At 36.1% G+C, this 19885-nt stretch overlaps 2 long non-coding RNA genes across 3 annotated transcripts in view; one reads left to right on the top strand and one right to left on the bottom strand.

Annotated features, from left to right (window-relative positions):
- The window catches only part of LOC137090962 (uncharacterized), a 162311-nt gene that overhangs the window by 49187 nt on the left and 93239 nt on the right, over positions 1 to 19885 (bottom strand). The window lies entirely within an intron of this gene.
- On the top strand, positions 18535 to 19835 carry LOC137090963 (uncharacterized). Its single transcript, XR_010908001.1, has 3 exons — positions 18535 to 18662; positions 18748 to 19613; positions 19703 to 19835. It is a non-coding gene; the product is annotated as an uncharacterized lncRNA (long non-coding RNA).

Raw genomic sequence — 19885 nt, 5'->3', positions numbered from 1 at the left:
GTGACAGTGCTCTAAATCTCATTGGATATGTATATTTTAAGGATCCAACCATTGAAAGCCAATTCAAAAATCAGTTCAACATCACAGGAGATGGTGCAAAAGACTCCACTCTTGAGTACACGATAGAGATAGAAAGGAATCTTAATGTGAGAACTGCAACATATTACTGCGCTGCCAGCAAAGCACGGTGATAAAGACGCTTCAATCACTCCTACAGAAACCTTCTGTTAAACCCCTTTACCACTAAATTATTAGCACCTGAATAAACACATAACCCCACCCCACCCCCCATAACATCATACTTACAGTTTATTTTTTATATTATTTTGAACTTTAATGATGTTCCTATTTAGAAATTCATTTTTATACTTCAAAAAATAGTTTTAAAGTAAATATACACTACCAGTGAATTACACAAAATTCAGACACTCAGGAACATAGTTTTCTTTATAACTATTTTTAAACAAATTTGTAAAACCGTGTGGAAGTAATATTTATTAGCCTACTCAAAAGACAAACAACCACAGGTTATACTAGGAATACTTAAATATACTTTTACATATGTAGCTCAAATTAAGTATAGGCCAGACTTTTCTGCCAGTATAAGTCAAGTATACTAATTTGTAATTTAAAAAGTAAACATGGTACATTTCTGTGAAGTACATTGAAAGTACAATGAAAAAATACATATTTTAAAAGTAGTATGCGAAAAGCACACTTGAATAAACTTTTTTTTTGAAAAGGCATACATCCTATAGACCTAATTTCTTGTATTCTCTTACAAAGCATCTCCATTGAACAGCTAGTTTTGAACAGGTTTTTTTTGAAGGTGGGGCTAATCGTTTCCACCATGTAATGTTCAATCCACAAGATGCCCTCACATGCAGCTATAGTTGCGGTGTTCCTTTACAACACTTTCTTTACACAATGTTTGGTTTGCTGCTTTTGCTCTCGCTTCTTCCATTAGGTAGGCTAAATAAAAATACTTGAACTTACATTTTTACATCACGTTTTCACATTACTAACACATTTAAGTTTGGTATTTATTAACCCTCTTAAACTATCTGATCTTTTACAGATATGGGATTAAAGCAATCATCTGATCTTTTTGTAGCCAAGGATGTAAACGTGACTATATCGTGTTCCCAGATTGAAACATCATTTAACAGCATGTACTGGTTCAGACAAACATCTACTGAGTCACTGGAGCAGATAGTGTATGCCTATGTTAAAACAACCACCTTGGAAAATAATTTTGAGCAGAAAGCATCTGCTGTGAGGAATGGGGCAGCTTTAGACCTGACTCTTTTGAAAGTACAGAGCTCTGACAGTGGGGTTTACTTCTGTGCAAAGCAGGATGCACAGCAATATAGCCCAATCTATAAGTTCAACAAAAACGTGCGGTCCTTCCTCTGCAGATTAACATCTAACACCTGCTCATCTGCTGTCAGTGAGTGAGTTTATACATGCAAGGATGAGTGAAGGATTTGAAATGTATTATTATTTTATTTTACACACAGAATTTAAACTTTTTCCATGTGCATGTGAAATGCACAAAAATGCATGATGTTTAATATATGTTGAAACGGTTTTAAAGCCATATAATTGGCTTAAAACTGTTTTATTCTACATGTGAGTGATTCAACAACTTATCAAAATCATATGACTAGCCAAATACCCTAAGACACATTATTTGATACATTTAATGGATTTTGTTACATTTACACAAACTAAATTCTTCTTGGTGTGCTCGATCTCATGTGCCATTTCTCGATTAGTAGTAAGAGAGACGCTTACAAATTAAAGCATGGTTTCAGCCCATTAACCTAAAGTAATTCATGATTTAATGCCACCATTAGCCGATTTAGAGTCTATATGTTGAAATAACCAGTAGGTGTCACCTTTGAGCCTAAATAAAAACTTAGGCTCACCCACAACCCTTTTCAGACCTCTCTCTCTCTCTCTCTCTCTCTCTCTCTCACACACACACACACACGCACACGCACACAGTTGTTCATACATGTCACTCTCCTCAAGCACAGAATCAAAATGACATTAATAGTGTGTTTGATTTATTTTACAACACTGCTGTTCTGGGTCTCAGGTAAACTTTCTTTATTTGGTCCTTCTGTTTGTGTTTCGGTCTTACCAACTTCTACTACTAAATATATTTGTGTTCGTTTCAAACAGGAGAATCGCTGAGTGACAAAGTTCATCAGACTCCAACACATCTGATAATAAAGGCTGAGAAAACCGTTCAGCTCAGCTGTTCTCACACCATTACAGACTATCGTATGATATTATGGTATCAGCAGCTGAAGGGTGACAGTGCTCTAAATCTCATTGGATATGTATATTACAAAAATCCAACCATTGAAAGCCAATTCAAAAATCAGTTCAACGTCACAGGAGATGGAGAAAAAGACTCCACTCTTGAGTACACGATAGAGATAGAAAGGAATCTTAATGTGAGAACTGCAACATATTACTGCGCTGCCAGCAAAGCACGGTGATAAAGACGCTTCAATCACTCCTACAGAAACCTTCTGTTAAACCCCTTTACCACTAAATTATTAGCACCTGAATAAACGCAAATCCCCCCCAACTAAAAAAAACAAAAGAAGTACATTTTTTAACCACAATGCACAGGACCCATATTTGAGTTCATTCATTGAGACAAATAAATCATTATTTTATATAAAAATTAAATGCTTCAAGTCATAATGGTCAACTATATAATGAAGGTAGATTTTACCCAAAAGGTGTTACCTTGCTGTGTTATACAGCACGGGTCTATTTCATACATTTTAAAGGGATAGTGCATCCAAAAATGAAAATTACCCCAAGATTTTCTCACCCTAAAGCCATCATTGGTGTATATAACCCCCCGGAGCCGTGTGGAGTACTTTTATGGATGGATTAAAATCTTGTGCTGCCATTCACTGCCATAAAGCTTTGATTAACCAGGACATTTTTATTTTATTTTAATATATCTCTATTGTATTCGTCTGAAAGAACAATGTAATACACACATGGCTTGAGGGTGAGTAAATTATGGGGTAATTTTTATTTTTGAGTGAACTATCCCTTTAAGTTAAGGGAATTCATAAACATTTCTATTAGCTTAAACTTAAATGGTGTAATTTTATATAGTTTTTTTAATTACATATTTTACAGGAACAATGCACAATATTTCATGGGCAATAACTGGAAATGTTGTTCCACATTCCATGTGTTGTTCTGTTCCTTACACAAGTACTTAGTGTTTTATAATTATTATATAGCATATGGGTCACTATCAATAACTTAAATATTATTTTTATTGTGCTATTATCTCATTTTTGGACCTCAAGAAACCCACTCCCAATTTAATTTTGTTGTATGGAAAACCAAACCTGCAAAATATCTTTGTTGTGTCACAGACGGAACTGGTCTGGATGGAATAAGATGAATGACAGTGAATGATGACAGTCTTCATCTTTTGTTTCATTTTAATGAGCATGACTACTTTTCAATAGGTGGAGCTGTACTGCAATACATTCCCTGTAGAGGGTAATGCGACCTCTGAAATATGTAATTCACTGCATCTTAGTTTTGTGTGTTTTACAGTGCTATGCTTGACTTATGTGCTCATTATATTTCAGATTTAGCTTTTCTACAGTAACGTGTCAACATGAGAGTTGCCATTATAGTTACTGTCACATTGATCACTTTCTCAGGTAGGGCTCAGTTTATATTTATATCTAAAGTTAATATTTTTTTTTTCTCTTTTCTGTTTTGACATGAATATGTTATTCTGTTTCTCAGGATTTTCCCATAGTAACGAAGTCGACCAGTCTCCATCTGATGTGATTCAGACAACAGGAGAATCTGCAAAGATCCGGTGTCAGCACAGTGTGTCCAATTACAATCAAATCAACTGGTACAGACAAAACCAGGATCACGGGTTCACATTCATGGGATACTTACTTCTAAAAGGACCAAATACAGAAAAAGAGTTCACAGACAAAATAGAAATGTCTGGGAATGGAAATAGCGATGGATCTTTGACCATTAAAAGTCTCTCTTCTAATGACAGCGCAGTGTATTTTTGTGCTGCGTATTACACAGTGTTTCAGATACCTGCTGTTCATTACAAAAACATCTCTTTGATTCTGCTACGAGATGCAAAAAACATGAAGTTATATATCTTCTTTGGCACCTGCTCCTGTGGTGTTTACTGTATTTGAGACTGACAGTTTTTATGAAAACAAATCAACCAGAGTTTTGCTACTTGTTTATACAATATATTTGATTAACACCATGAAAATGAAAGAAAACTACTGGAATACACTGTAAAAAAAAAAGAAAAAAAAAAGATCAACATATGTTTTTTACATTGCTTTAACTCACAAAAAAAGTTGCAAATCACCTAACTTTCAATAAGTTATACAAGATGTTACTCATTTTTTAAAGTCAGTTTAACGGATTTTAAGTTAAAATTACTTAAACATCTAAGTTGATTTTAACTTAACTATTTAACTTAAATATTTAAGGAAGCAACCTTTTGTTTACAGCGCACACAGCAGTGAAGAGATTTACTGTACACTGTAAAAAATTATATGTTCAATAAGTTATGACAACATGTTTTTACATTGTTTTAACTCATCAAAATAAGTTAAGAAATGTAAAACTTGTTTTTATTAGTTATACAAGATGTAACTAATTTTTTAAAGTCAGTTTAACATAATTTAAGTTGAAATAACTTAAACATCCAAGTCGATTGCACTGCAAAAGTTCGAATGGGCTGATCTAACACAATCTGCTTTCAATCACATCGCTCTCTATAGGCACAGCCAACTCGTTTAAAGGGGTCCTCGATTATGATTGCACTTTTTTAAACTTTAGTTAGTGTGCAATGTTGCTGTTTAAGCTAAAAAAACATTTGCAAAGTTATGACGCTCAAAGTTCAAAGCAAAGGGAGATATCTTCTTTTAAAGAAATCACTTTAAGGACTACAACAAACAGCTGGTAGGGAATACAACAAGCTTCTTGGGTTGGTGACATCACTAACCCTAAAATTTTACATAAACCCTCCCCCCGAGAACACGCAAGGGGGTTAATTGTAGTAGAGCACATTTAGGAGTATGCGCTAGCTGTTGCATCTGTTTTAACCAATACAGTACGTAATATAAATGCAGTAGCATGTCATAAAAGCAAGATGACAACACAAATTTTAAGCGTAATTAAACTAAACTATACATGTGGTATCTTCATGCAGCTATATTTTCTGGCTCTGAAGACATCTTACAACAGTTCCCACACGAGCGAGATAAATTCATCAACTAACCATTCAGGAACATCCTGTTGCATTTTACATGTTGTCACTTCTTCTAGAGTCTCTCCATCATTGTCCAACTCCAGTTTGAACATAAAAGACTGAAGAGTTTGATATTTTCAGTGTCAGGGTATCTGCAGGTTTCACCAAGTCAAATTTAAGACTTTTTAAGACCTTTTTAAGACCATTATGAATAACATTTAAGACCTATATCACGCAATAAAAAAAACATGCATAGCAAATGCAGAATCACTCAATTACGCTACTTAAACTTATATTATTTAATTTATTTAAATTGAACAAAGTATTAGTAAACGTATTATTCATAGTTCAACCCCACCAGGATTAGCATATATATATATATATATATATATAAATTTGACCAAAATTAGTTTTTATTGTGGTGGTCACTTCCATAGATTTGCAAACTTTTTTTTTTATATATCATTAGGATGCAACATTAACCATATTATTATGTTAGATGCACAATAGTAACACATGGCAATAAAACTGACAAAATGCATGAATCTTGTTTGGTATTACCAAAAAAAAGGCTGGTTCATTGGTGTGCTATCTATCTTTAATAACACGATCGCTTGGGGTGATAAATATGACCACCATCTTAAAAGTAAACCTCAGCAATAATTGCTTAATATAAGTAAAACATTTTCAAGTTATTACGTAATCAAGTAATCGGTCAGTAATAAAATTTATACTTATAAACAAATGACAATAGGACAAATAAATACAACATAAAGATGCATATCTACAAAGAGGAACACCCACCCCTTTTTAGAAATAGGGCTTATTCAACTTCTTTAGACATTTAGATATGTGGGCAAATGCATGGCTCAGTGCATGCATTGTTTTAGTTTGGCAGGGTCGCCGCTAGCTTAGCTTAATTAGTTTGCTTTCACTTTGAGAACTTACTAATGCACAGATCCAGTGCTTACTGACACGTCCCAAACTTTTTAACTCAAATCAGGATATAGACATATGCATAATGTGTATGTTTGATCGTTCAAGAGTAACGTAAGGCTAATGAGCCTAGAAATAACACATTCAATACACTCGCGCGAGCGCTGACAGACAGCAAACACACGCAGCCTGACATCAAAGTTCGGAGTTTACATCACTGTTATTAACTATTTTTGTGCAATCGGGTATATTATACTTTTATTTGGTCATTAAGCAAGATGGTGAAAAAGATTCGCCTTCGCGTTCACGATCGCGGAACTGCAAGAGCCGTCAGATTCAGCTGAAGAATAAAATCCGTTTTATGCGTCTGTGGGGTACGATCAGAAAGAGGCTCACACACGAAAGCTGATTGGCTGCAATATAAGTGGCATGCTTGTCTAATTTGTAGTTGTAATAGAGCGAACAATAGTTGGTCTAGCGAAAGAAATAACCACAAACCCCACGCAACAAACACACCCACATACACACACACACACACGCTCGCGTGCTGCGGGAGGCGAGAGCGTTTCAGTGAGGTAGCGTGGACGTAGGAAAATTAAGACCTGTTTAACATTATTTAAGACCTAGAACGCAATGCTTCCGCGAATTTAAGACTTTTTAAGGCCTTATATTTTGATTTTGAAATTTAATACTTTTAAGACTTTTTAAGACTCCGCGGGGACCCTGAGTGTGTGTCTGCATGAGGTAATCAGGGGCCGTATTCACAAAACATTTTATCTTAGCATTAAGAATTCTCCTAAATTACAGTCAAAGTTCTTAGCTAAGAGTTTACCTATTCACAAAGCTTCTGAGAGCAACTTTTATTAAGGAAGAGGAAGAAGTCTTAAGCTAAGCGTAAGCGCAGGGTTGACCTCGTTGTCATCCTGCTTATGCCCACAGTAATTGGCTGAGGGGGGGAGAAATCTCCGTTGTAGAACGTATCATGTTGCCATATTTGAATAAAGATTTTAAAATAATGTTGCCATATTTAAATAAAGGTTAAAAAAAAATTATGCTGCCATATTTTAATAAAGTTTTTATTCAGCTATTTATCAACCAGAGATTTCAGAATTCAAGTGAATTCTGTATAGCAGAACAGCTGATGTAATTTTCTTTCATGGAGTAAAAACACGTCACTTCCTTTCACTTGTTGTGATAGTCTGTTAGTAGGTGTTAAGCTGCTTTCCATCATCGGCTGCCTATGATAAACGTTACAATGGTGATAATGTTTGCTGTTTTCTTCACCATTTTGCCAGGTAAGATTCTTCAAAATATGTACTTTAGTGGCATAAAAATGAATTTCCTGAAAATGACCAAGTATCATTCATGCACTACTTCTTTCTGTTTAGGTCTGGTTCAAAGTCAGAAGGTCGAGCAGTCTCCTCCAGACCTGGTGAGACGCCTCACAGAATCTGCTGTTCTCACTTGCTCTCATACTGGCCAGGGATTTGAACTCATTCTCTGGTATAAACAATCCGAAGACAGGAGATTTATTTATCTTGGTTATATCAACTACAATTTTAAAAATCCTGAAGATGAGTTTAAAAATAAAATCGTCTTGGACGGAGATGGCAGAAGTTCTGCCACACTAACAATCAACAATCTGACATCAGCCGACAGCGCAGTCTATTACTGCGCAGCACGGAGACACAGTGTGTTAAATCCCCACAACCCAGCGCAAAAACCATCTTTATTACATCAGAATATCTTTAGTGTGCACTGAAACAGGTGGCACCATTTTAAATAATCTTACTTAAAGCCCATTTAGCCAGTGGTGAAGTATATTTAAAAGGTGCCCAAGAATGAGTTGAAACAATATTTTAAATTGATATCTACATAGAGAGTATGCGACTTAGTTAAGGGTTAAAATTGTCCAGATATGCTTTTACTGGTCCATTTACAACCCCAGACATTGTCTCTAGAATGAAATGGTCTGTACGCGCCCTTATGGAAGGGTTATGAATAATAATGTTGAGCTCTGCTCTGATTGGCTGTTTCACTGCGCGGCTCATTTCAATTACAGAAGCACATCTTTACTGTCCGTCATGACAATGGAGAGATTATGCATCCAACTGTATATGTTTCTGATAAAGGAACAACCAATTGTTTTGAGATTGGAAATGGTTCCGAGTGGTCTTTATTTTCAGTAAGAACCTGCAAAACGTAAAGTCAGTACTATAACTTCGGCCTACGTGTGAACAAGCATGTGACATTAACTTTACACGTTGACTTATAACATCAACAGTCAAAACGTTGTTTTTAGCATTGTTAAAATATTTTAATTATTGTAATGTGTCACCGTATGATTTTACAATAATAGCTTCTTCACTTTGAATCACAAACTCTAAACCGTGAACTGGGTAACGCGTAAATATGTTGTTCAGTACGGTTACGTTTTTTTTTTTTTTTTTTTTACAAATTGACTAGATGCGTTGTCAAATGATTATCGTTTCAACTTTCAACTTAAGTGGTGGAGAAGGGGACGTTAGCTAGAAGGATCGAGTGAGCGATCTGTAAGCATCTAAACTAACAGTTAGCTCCTGAGTAATGAGTTGTTGATGAAATATAGGCTAAATTATATATTATATCCGAAAAATGGGATTGCCATATGTATCTGTGGTTGTATTTTTAGATTTATATGACAACACTGGCAGGAAATAATAACCTTTGTCATTTGACATGTGTCAAACTGTTATATATGCTACTTGGAGTTTCCTATTGTTACTGTACTAGCATCTTGGGTATCTAGACAACACAGGGGATATTATCGTTAATGTTGTCTCACTAAGAAACTTTAAATTTAAATCAGAAATATTTAGACAGTCAAGTGGATAAAATGACTACTTATTGCTTGCGGGAATATAGTTTTAATCGGCACTTCTCCAGTATCAGACGCTGAGCAAAGCCTGTTTGATATTGTCCCAGGTTAGAAAAACTGTCCATGGTGAAATGGGCCAAACAAACGAACAACTTTGAATTAAATTGTTGCGGCATCCGGTTATAGATAAACATCAACCATGCCTGTTGACAGATTTGTTCTATTGGGAGGGTATGAAAAGTCCTTACGTCCCCTGCACAGCCTGGAACATGACATTTATTTCCATGATCTGCCATTTTCGCTATCCTCGCTTGACGCTTGTTTCATTACCTGCAGAACTTCCAATGATTTGGTGCCTGGCCTTGAACATTAGGGGTGTAGCGATACACTAATCTCACGATATGATACACGATATTCAGCCAACGATACGATTCGATATAATTTGATACACTTATTTTTTTAATTATCACTTAACATAATTTTCTGAAAGATTTAAAGGGGACAGGGTGATTTTGGTGACATATTGTGAGTGTTCCATTTACTTGGATTAAATTAATTGAACTGAAAACTAAAAACATCATTTACACCATTTAAACATCATTTAAATAGAAGTCTGACTGGACAGAGAGTCTACAGCTTGCAAATGCTGGATAAAATTCAATAGTGCTGGATAAAATAAAATACAATTTTTATTGAAATTATTTATTGCATTTAACAATGGAGTTTTAAAAATAAAAAAAAAAAAAAAAAAAAAATTGACTTTTTTACCTGTTTTATTCTTAATGTATTATAGTGACCGTAATGTGTTAATATGTGCCAGGAGTTATGAATATGAAAATCGGTGTCAGTACCTTTTGGTTGTAATATGTGCATCATTTGCTCCCATTTATAAAAAACTCCTGTGGTCGTCATGAAGACAAGCGACAAAACAACATCCCTGATGGCTTGTGTGCGCAAATGTGGAGAAATATTTATAGATTCTCATATGTATGTTTCCGTCCCCTCTGATTGCAATCTACGGACGGAGCCTTTGCCAAAGTACTTTATTGCTTGCTGGGTTTTTAATAAATGGATAATTGTCAAAGTATTTATTCTCCTGAGGCTCTCTGGCAGAAATGGTTTGTCTGTGTTCTTTCTGCCATGTTGGGTGTTTTCATAATAGCTTTTATCATTGTGTTTTTTTCTGTCAGATTTTTTGACCTGAAGTCACATGAGATCACAGGTTATGTAAAACACTCGACTTATGAAGTATAAAGTGATAAGAAGTAAGTTTGGAATAAAACATGATTTTAACCCTATGGGGTAAACTCTGCGGATTTGAATGGGACTTGCGTATCGATACTAGCGGCTAAAAAAATCCATACTTTCTTGGGGGATAAATATCGATTTATATCACAGAATAGATAAAATTGCTCAGCCTTATTGAACATGTCATGCAAATGTTGGGGGCGTACATATAAATGATCCCGACTCTTGCGTAACAATCAGTGTTATGTTGAGATTCGCCTATTTTTCTGTGGTGTTTTTCACGCACGCAATTTACATATGATGGAGGAAGCAATGGCGTTTGAGACTCACTGTATATGATGTCCATGTATTGAACTCATGTTATTCAACTATGCCATTGTTAATTCAATTTTTCATTCTAGGGCACCTTTAAAGGTAAATAAAAGTAAAAATTAATTCCTTAAATATAATGCTGAAATTTCATTAAAGAGATTTTATATTTGTAAGACTCTTTGAAAACTTATTTGGTGCATTTACTATGAAGACCAGCAGGAGTCTCCTCTCAACCTGATATAAAGACGTATTGATCAAAGGAAGTGGGACAGGCGTTATGTTTCTCAGAGAGCACTGAGAGAGTTTCTAATGTGTATTTTATTCTGCGCTTCACTCTGAGAGCATTAACATGACATTTACAGTGTGTTTGATTTATTTCACAGCACTGCCATTCTTGATCTCAGGTACAGAATCATTTCTTTATGTATTTTCACATGGCTCTCGTCTTCTGCATCGTTTTTAATGTGCTTTTCCTTCTCTCTCAAACAGGGGAATCACTGAGTGACAAAGTTAATCAAACACAGAAAGACCTGCTGGTTAAAACTCATGAAACTGTTACACTCAGCTGCTCTCACACAATACCAAGCTATTACATGATATTATGGTATGAGCAGCTGAAGGGCAATACTGCACTAAATCTCATTGGATATGTGCTTTACACAAACCCAACCATTGAAAGTCAATACACAAATCAGTTCAAGACTAAAGGAGATGGAGCAAAATACTCAACTCTTGAATTCAAGCTGAATGTATCTGGGACTTCTGTTATGTATTATTGTGCTGCCAGTAAAGCACAGCGTTAGAGATCATTTAATCACCCTACAAAAACCATCTGTTACCACCACAAACCAAAACTCTTAACGGTGTACATTTAGGATACATATAATGCCAATTATGAAACTTGTAACTTGCCATTGGATGGATGCATGGATGGTCAGAAAGACGATAGATAGAACGATAGATAATGGATAGATATAACAAGAATGCTGTAATTTCACAATATATGATTCTAACTCAGATACTGTATTAAAGTTGCTGAAACCTTGACACATAATATGTGAAAGTATGTGAATAATTTAAAGAAAGATCAGGTGGCATTAGATTATCTCAGATGTTTCTCCTAACATTCCTTGAGAATAAAAATATATATTTTTTTGATGACATACAGTAATAGTATTGAGTAATAAAATGAGCAAAGCCCAGATGATTGTGAGAATGTCTTGTGAGAATGTGAAGAGGAGAAATATTAATAATTGAAAATCTGAGAAACGTATGTCTCTATCATACACTCAGCAGTGAGGTGCCAGGCAAGACACAAGTGTTTTTTGTTAGTTTCAGTCTGACGCAGTTATTATTTTCACGTCCTATGCTCAGTTTAAATATCAAATGCACCCGTGCCTGTTCACCCATGAGTGAGCTGGTCTGAAAATCAGGGGTCCGTTCACTGTACCTTGCTTAATACATCTGAGATGCTTTGACAGATCCCAGATCTTCTAATCGTTATAACTGATCTCTGGCTAATTTGGTTCTTCAAACAAATTTGCGGATTGGATTAAAATATCTAAATTTAAGTTATCTAAGATCACTGAAGAGGGCCGATGCATCAACAAACAACAGAACAACATGCAGAAACAACACGATTTAGCCAACCAACCCAACCAAAAAAAGTTATAATAGATACCGGTAAATTATACATTTTTTTTATATTCATTTATTTATATTCACGATTTTATAGTATTTGTACACCCTTTACATTTTTATTTCAATGTTGTAATTAGCAGTTCATAATTTTTTTTTTATCAATTTTAAGTAGATTTGTTACGTGACAGTGACAAGTTTCTTAAGGGTCAAGATCAAGTCCTCTGCATCTCCTGTGCTGCATTAAGCCATCCCATAATATCACTCAAATTAATGCACGGCTCAGAATAACCTTACTTGTGTAAACCACCAATAAAATCAAAGTAATTATACCATCACAAATAAATCAATCAAGTGACTGTGTCTATAGTATTATACACCTTTTACACAACATTATATTTATTTCAAATAAACAAGCTTGTATGGCTATCACCAGACTAAGCTCAATTTAAAATTGAACATTGGTCTGGGAGTCTGCGGTGTATTTTTTACTGCACAAGGGGTGTGATCAACTGGCATTATTCAAATAACTGAGTAATTGGATAGTTCTTCAACCAATCAGACAACAAGAGGCATGATCAACGGGCAACAACCCATCATTTTTCTATCTGTCATTGTGTTACATCCGCCAATAGCGTGCCAGGTGGATAAGCCAGTCTGTGATTGGTTCCAGCAAAAGTGTAACAGAAGCAGAAAAAATTTATGTACCGGTTTCCAGGCGAAATCAAATCACCGGCAGATCAGGCTGGGTTTTAGCCTGGCTCTGCCCTCCTACGGACTTCTGCTCAATTTTAATTTGCCTTCAGTACTCCGTCTGGGACTGCGGTGTATTCTTAGGTTTTCGCCGCACAAATTTTTACCGGTCCAATCAGCAAGCAGAAGGAAGTGGCTGAGAATGATGATGTCGAGCGCTAGTTTGAGTTGTAGTTCAGTAATTGCGGTGGACAAAGATGTGAACGAAACCATTCATCACGTTGTGGCACTGCTGCTGAATATCCAGAAGTTAAAGCCGAGGCAAGAACAATCTTTGCTGGGGTTTGTTGGTGGCCCTCCTCCCCAACAGGGTGAATTCGGTAAAAGTTTGATTTTCCAACTCGCTCCATTAGTGGTGAAGAAGTTGCTGAAGCCTTTTTCAGATGGTAATTGTTCCTCTTGAGGTCGGAAGGTATTGCCATCACTTACAGAGACTAGTCAGTGATTTTATTGCCGTCCGTCTCCCACCACCGCTTTCCCACCACCTACTGTTTCTGACAAACACCAAGGTCATGTGGTGATGTAATGGTGATGTGGTGAATGAGACAAAATATAAACTTGAAAATTCACTGTTAAAAATCATTTTTGACCACTGCAGAGCTACGTACGGTTGCGCTTCACTGTTATTTGGATGCATTTCTAGACTTGTATTTCTTTAAAATGCTGACAAGTATTTACAAGAGCAATATATTTAATCACCGCTCAAACAAATTAAAATAAAGCACGTAAACATTTGAATTGGTCAGTTATTTAAAGCAGCATTTATTATCATACCAAGCATATGAAATTTTATTTACAGCATACAATCATGTTACGGACCGAGTGAGCGCCGCGTTCCCGATCACAAAACTCTCCTCTCCACCGTGGCGTGAATAAATCACAATCTGAATGCACGGATCTGATTTTTAGGTTTTATCCTATGGTTTTATCACTGAGGTGGCCTGAACAAGTGCAGATTTATTTGACGGATTTCCATCTGTGAAACAGGCGAAGGGCGCATGACATACAAATGAATGATCAAACGTTAGCGATTGGTTATGGCAGATCCAGAGCGGCTCAGGGCAGATCCAATAGTTTTAAACCTCAACAGAGTACCCGCCTTTGTGGAAGTAAATGCTTGTCAATGGAGAGAGCCCAGACTCTTTGTACAAATTAAATTTACGAGAGTCTGGTAAGACCAGGCTAGCTGAGTTTACCCAGTCAAGAAATAAGCCCTTTTAATGAAAATAATGATCCATGGTTAAGAAAAATGTTCACGAAATTAATCAAAATTGTTTAGAGAAATTAGAAAATGTGGTTTATAGAACAATTATTCTTGTCACTTTAAATACTAGCACAGCGGTGAGCGAGTATAAACACTTCCCCAAATGGATGAAGCGCGTACGCAGTCAGCGGAGGCTCACGTTGCTGAGTCAGACGAAACGTTTAAAGTGGTAAAACAAGTTTGTGGTAATACCAGTCTTGGTGGGGACGATGGTCTTGCATAATTTGCAGACAACATTGGTCTGACTACGGTCAGACTTATAAAATCCCAAAAGACTGCCATACTGGTTTTCATGATTTATCATCAATTTCTTCGCTCGCTGCGGCACTCATTTTTCATGTATCACTCTACGCTGTGTTACTGCACCAAACATGATATTGTTACATTACTGTTTGTTAGCATGTCACTCCCTGCGTTGCTAAGTTACCAGAGAGTGAATGACTTTGTTCAAGTAACCAAACTTGTGTCGCAACCTCTGGATTCTTCCGACGAAGAAAAAAAAATTAGCGAACGTTTTATCGAATGATTTTTTTAGAGATCAATTATGTATCTATTGCGATACATATCGTTATTATTTTAATCGTCCAGCCCTAACACACACTGAAGAGAAACTGACTTTAGGACCCAACAGAGCAGCTTATTTGCTCCATATAGGGCTATAAGGCCATCTAGTGGCAAAAGTCATAATATATCATGTTATGTTATCTTCTTTCGGTCAGCAGTGAAACCCACTAGAAGATATTTTGAGCTGAAGGGTTATGCATGAAATTGTGAGTTTGAATGTTTGAATTGAAGTTTAAAGAATGTGCTTAAATGACTATCGTATTTATTTTATTATTTATTGATAAAATCTAGTAGCCTAGAAATCTAGACGCACCCTAGTGGCAGCAAATCTAATCTGCCCCCAAGTGTCGTCTAGGAACTCTCAATACCCTTCTGAGCTGTATTCCCCAAACTCTGGTCAGGCCAATCACATCGTGTATAGAGTTGGTGGGCGGGGCCATAATGACGACGGCAGAGTTGCGTTTGCGTGCTCCTAGTAAACACAGAAACTGGCGAACGGCGGCGGTCTTTCGAATCAGCTTTGACTGCGACTCTGGAAGACTTGGAGTTAAGCTTTTCTCTTAAAAAGGGAAGATGCGTTCAGAGTATTGCCGACTGGATATGGCGAATGTTTAATCTATCAGCGAGCTCTGTTTCCCCTTCGTTGCTCTAGTTGGTCGTAGCGCTATCCTATCGCGTGCAGAGGGAGTTTGAAAGACAACCGTTTATCCCACCCCTCAGATTGAGCTGTCAATAAGCGCGTTTCCATTACCCTTCAAATTGCGCAAATTGAAATTGCGAATTGAAAATACGCCCAATGGAAACGCGGCAATTTCGCAAAAACTCCCATATATCGCAAAAAAGTTTTTACGCTCTCATGAGGTGGTTTTTCAGGCGATTCGAAAAAGGATTTTTTTGCAAAACTGCAATGGAAACGTTTTTTTCGCATTTACATGTCACCTGTTGCGGTGACGCATTGCTGCAACATAGGGCCTATATATTATATTTTCCACTCAATTGTGTCGTAATAACAATATAAAGTAGTTAAAAGGACATATATTTTCTCCTAATAAGGACTACAGGCTATATATACTGTAATTAAGACTTATATTCAAGAAATGTATTAAAACAGAAAGAGCTAGCCTATAGTTTCAGCCTTTCTCAAAGGCAGAGGAAACAGGCCAGTTACGCACGTCAATCCATTCCAGACGATCTTAGTTTGCTTCTAATCTAATAAACAGGCAATTAATTGATGAAACATCGATCAAAATAAAAATACAATTTATACAAAACTAAATATATTTTTTAAGAAAGACTTTCTAGAAAATAAAACTCGAAGTGATCAAAATTATGTGACTCCCCAGGTCTCAAACATATTACGATTCTTACTCGTGCTGCTCACTTTTCATAATCAACATATAAATTAAAATAATAATATTACAGGCTAATGTTTAGGCCTAAACATAGCCTATTTAGTTTCGTAGTTAGGCTGTTTTCTTTAACCCACGGCCGATAAAAGCGCCGACGTTCTCATTTTTTCCTTCTTCCTTTAAGAGAGATGAAACAATTTACAATAATCTTGTCATTTTTAGCTATACAGATGAGTTCAAGACATAATTATAAACTATAAACTGTCTATTTTTATTTGTGGACTCAGGGAACTAATTATTTTGCATGCACTCACTCCAAACGCGGTCTCCATTTCAAAAAAATTATTTCGTTTATTAAATGCCAATTTTTTCTTTTCCAAAGCATTTCTAAATTCAGTTCAAATGCCAATCAAACGAAATATCTAGCCAAAATAACGAAAGTGGTAAAAATAAAAATAAAACATTTGAGTTAACATGCAAATTCAAACATTTCGCTCTACTCTATATGCGTCAACCTGCCGCACGTTAAAGTCGATCATTCTTTACAGATGATGGCTCGGTTTGGAGAGAAGACGAGATGGAGTTCTTTATTAAACTCATAAAAGACAATATAGGATTACAGTAATACTGGCTTCTAAACACAGAAATGCTACATTATCATGAAGACCTTGAAGCAGATCTGACACACACACACACACACACACACACACCTCATATCCGTGCCGCTTAAGTAACCTAAGGGGCTTTCCTTGCCATTAATGCTTGGATAACACATATGTCTCCTTCCAATAAAAATAATGGCTAGTGTGATGGATGGGATATACAAACCTACCAAGTGCCATCATTTTGGACTGACCTATCGCGAGAGGAAAGTAATATGTTTTAGTCGCATAACTGCAGCTATGGAAACGCTGTCATTTCGCAACAGTTTTTTATCGACATTTAAGAAATATCGCAAAAGTTTTTCGCAAATCTGTAATGGAAACGCAGCTACTGGTGAGTTTCCAGACCAAACATCTTGATGTGGGTCTGGCTTGTCAGGCAAAACAATAGCATAAAATGTAAAAAATATTATCAACATTAAATAAACTTTCTGGACACAAGGGAAGGTTTTGTTACAAAGTGCAAGGAAGGATGAAGGTTAACTGTATCATTCTGCATTGTCATCACATGACATCACTTGAGGTTGTCACATGATGACACGTTGCATTTTAAAAGTAAGGAGGTCAATGGAGATAATTCAGCAGCATTCCAATTTATCTCAAAGACACTTTGAATAAACCTATTTCACCCCAATAAGCTTTCCATAAATTGGGAACTGATAAATAATCTATGATAAAATTATTAATTAAAATACCTGTCAATGGAGAAAAATAAGTTTGTCTTAAGATGATGTAATCACAACATCAGGGTTAGTCTTGCTAATCAGGTAAGTTTGGCCATCTGATTTAAACAGGCTCACAGCAGAGTTGCACTTTATTCATTTTTGTGCACACATCCACAGCATATCAGTCACATTGTGGTGATGTTTTTTATTGCAGTTGCTGTACTAAAGTTTTCAGATTAAATTCTCTTCAGTTCTGAGACTCAACATGAGAGCTATCATCTTATTTATTGTTACACTAAACAATATCTTAGGTAAGGCTACATGCATTTAGTAAAGTGCTAAAGTCATTTTTTTTTTAAACATGTTTTGTGAATTAGTGGTGATTCTTTTCACAGGCTTCTCTCTTTGTTACAAAGTCACTCAGTCTCCACCTGATGTGATTCAGAGACCAGGAGAATCTGCAAAGATCACTTGACATGTATCACCGCTTATGATCAAATCAACTTTTACAGACAAAACCAGGAACATGGGTTCACATTAATGGGATATTTGGTTGGAAAACAACCGCACAAAGAAACAGATTTCACAGACAAAATAGAAATGTCTGGGAATGGAAATAGCGATGAATCTTTCATTCAGTGGTTAAAAGATAAAGCAACAATTAAGTGTTCATTTACACCTGTCCCTGTGGTACATGGCAACTCATCCATGACAGGTTTCAATAAGAGAATTTGTCAGACTTAATGTAACATGTTATAGTTTTATTGAAAGCACCTTTGTCTGTGATGAAATACCTCTTTAAAGTAAACAAAAGCAAAAAAATGCAGTCCTTAAATATAATGCTAAAAGTCTATTTCATTAAAAAGCAGAATTTAGTTCCTGTAAGGCTCTTTGAAACTTATTTGGTGCATTTACTATGAAGACCAGCAGGAGTCTCCTCTCAACCTGATATAAAGACGTATTGATCAAAGGAAGTGGGACAGGCGTTATGTTTCTCAGAGAGCACTGAGAGAGTTTCTAATGTGTATTTTATTCTGCGCTTCACTCTGAGAGCATTAACATGACATTTACAGTGTGTTTGATTTATTTCACAGCACTGCCATTCTTGATCTCAGGTACAGAATCATTTCTTGATGTATTTTCACATGGCTCTAGTCTTCTGCATCGTTTTTAATGTGCTTTTCCTTCTCTCTCAAACAGGGGAATCACTGAGTGACAAAGTTAATCAAACACAGAAAGACCTGCTGGTTAAAACTCATGAAACTGTTACACTCAGCTGCTCTCACACAATACCAAGCTATGACACAATATTATGGTATGAGCAGCTGAAGGGCAATAGTGCACTAAATCTCATTGGATATGTGCTTTACACAAACCCAACCATTGAAAGTCAATACACAAATCAGTTCAAGACTAAAGGAGATGGAGCAAAATACTCAACTCTTGAATTCAAGCTGAATGTATCTGGGACTTCTGTTATGTATTATTGTGCTGCCAGAGAAGCACAGCGTTAGAGTTCTTTTAATCACCCTACAAAAACCATCTGTTATTACCACAAACCAAAACTTTTAACTGTGCATTTAGGATACATACAATGCTAATTATGGGGCTGGATGGGAAGGATGGATGGGTTCTGTCGCAGATAATAAAGTTGCTGAAACTTAGATACTTGTTAGGGTAAAGAAAGATCAGGTGGCATAACCATCTCAAATGTTTCTCCTAATGTTCCTTGAGAAAAAAAATAGACAAACATTTAAAGTATTGAGTAAAAAAATGAGCAAAGCTCAGATAATTTACTCTTGTGAGAATGTGATGATGAGAAATATTAATATAACAAAATCTGTGAAAATGTCATTGCTGTGCTGGAGAAAGAATTATGATTCTAAATAGATCTCAGTTGTGACTTCTATTCCTGGAGTGAGAACACGTCACTTCCTTTCATTTGTGACTTTTATTTTGTCTCACTGCTGTTAGTAGGTGTTAGGCTGCTTTCCATCATACACTGACTATGTATGTGCAGAATATCACTATGGTGATGTTTGTCATATTTGTTCTCCTGTTGACAGGTAAGATTGTCCAAAGCATGCTCTTTAAAGGACAGAAATTAACGTTCTGAAAATGCTATATACACCATTCATCATTTCTTTCTGTTTAGGTCTAGTTCAAAGTCAGAAGGTCGAGCAGTCTCCTCCAGACCTGGCGAGAAGCCTCACAGAATCTGCTGTTCTCACTTGCTCTCATTCAATCGATGGCTTTGATATCATTCTCTGGTATAAACAATCCGATGACAAGAGATTTATTTATCTTGGTTATCTCAATATGAATTTTCCATATCCTG

Source organism: Pseudorasbora parva, chromosome 10 (assembly GCF_024679245.1).
Source record: "Pseudorasbora parva isolate DD20220531a chromosome 10, ASM2467924v1, whole genome shotgun sequence".
Taxonomy (NCBI): Eukaryota; Metazoa; Chordata; class Actinopteri; order Cypriniformes; family Gobionidae; genus Pseudorasbora; species Pseudorasbora parva.
This window is presented reverse-complemented; position numbering and strand designations above follow the sequence as displayed.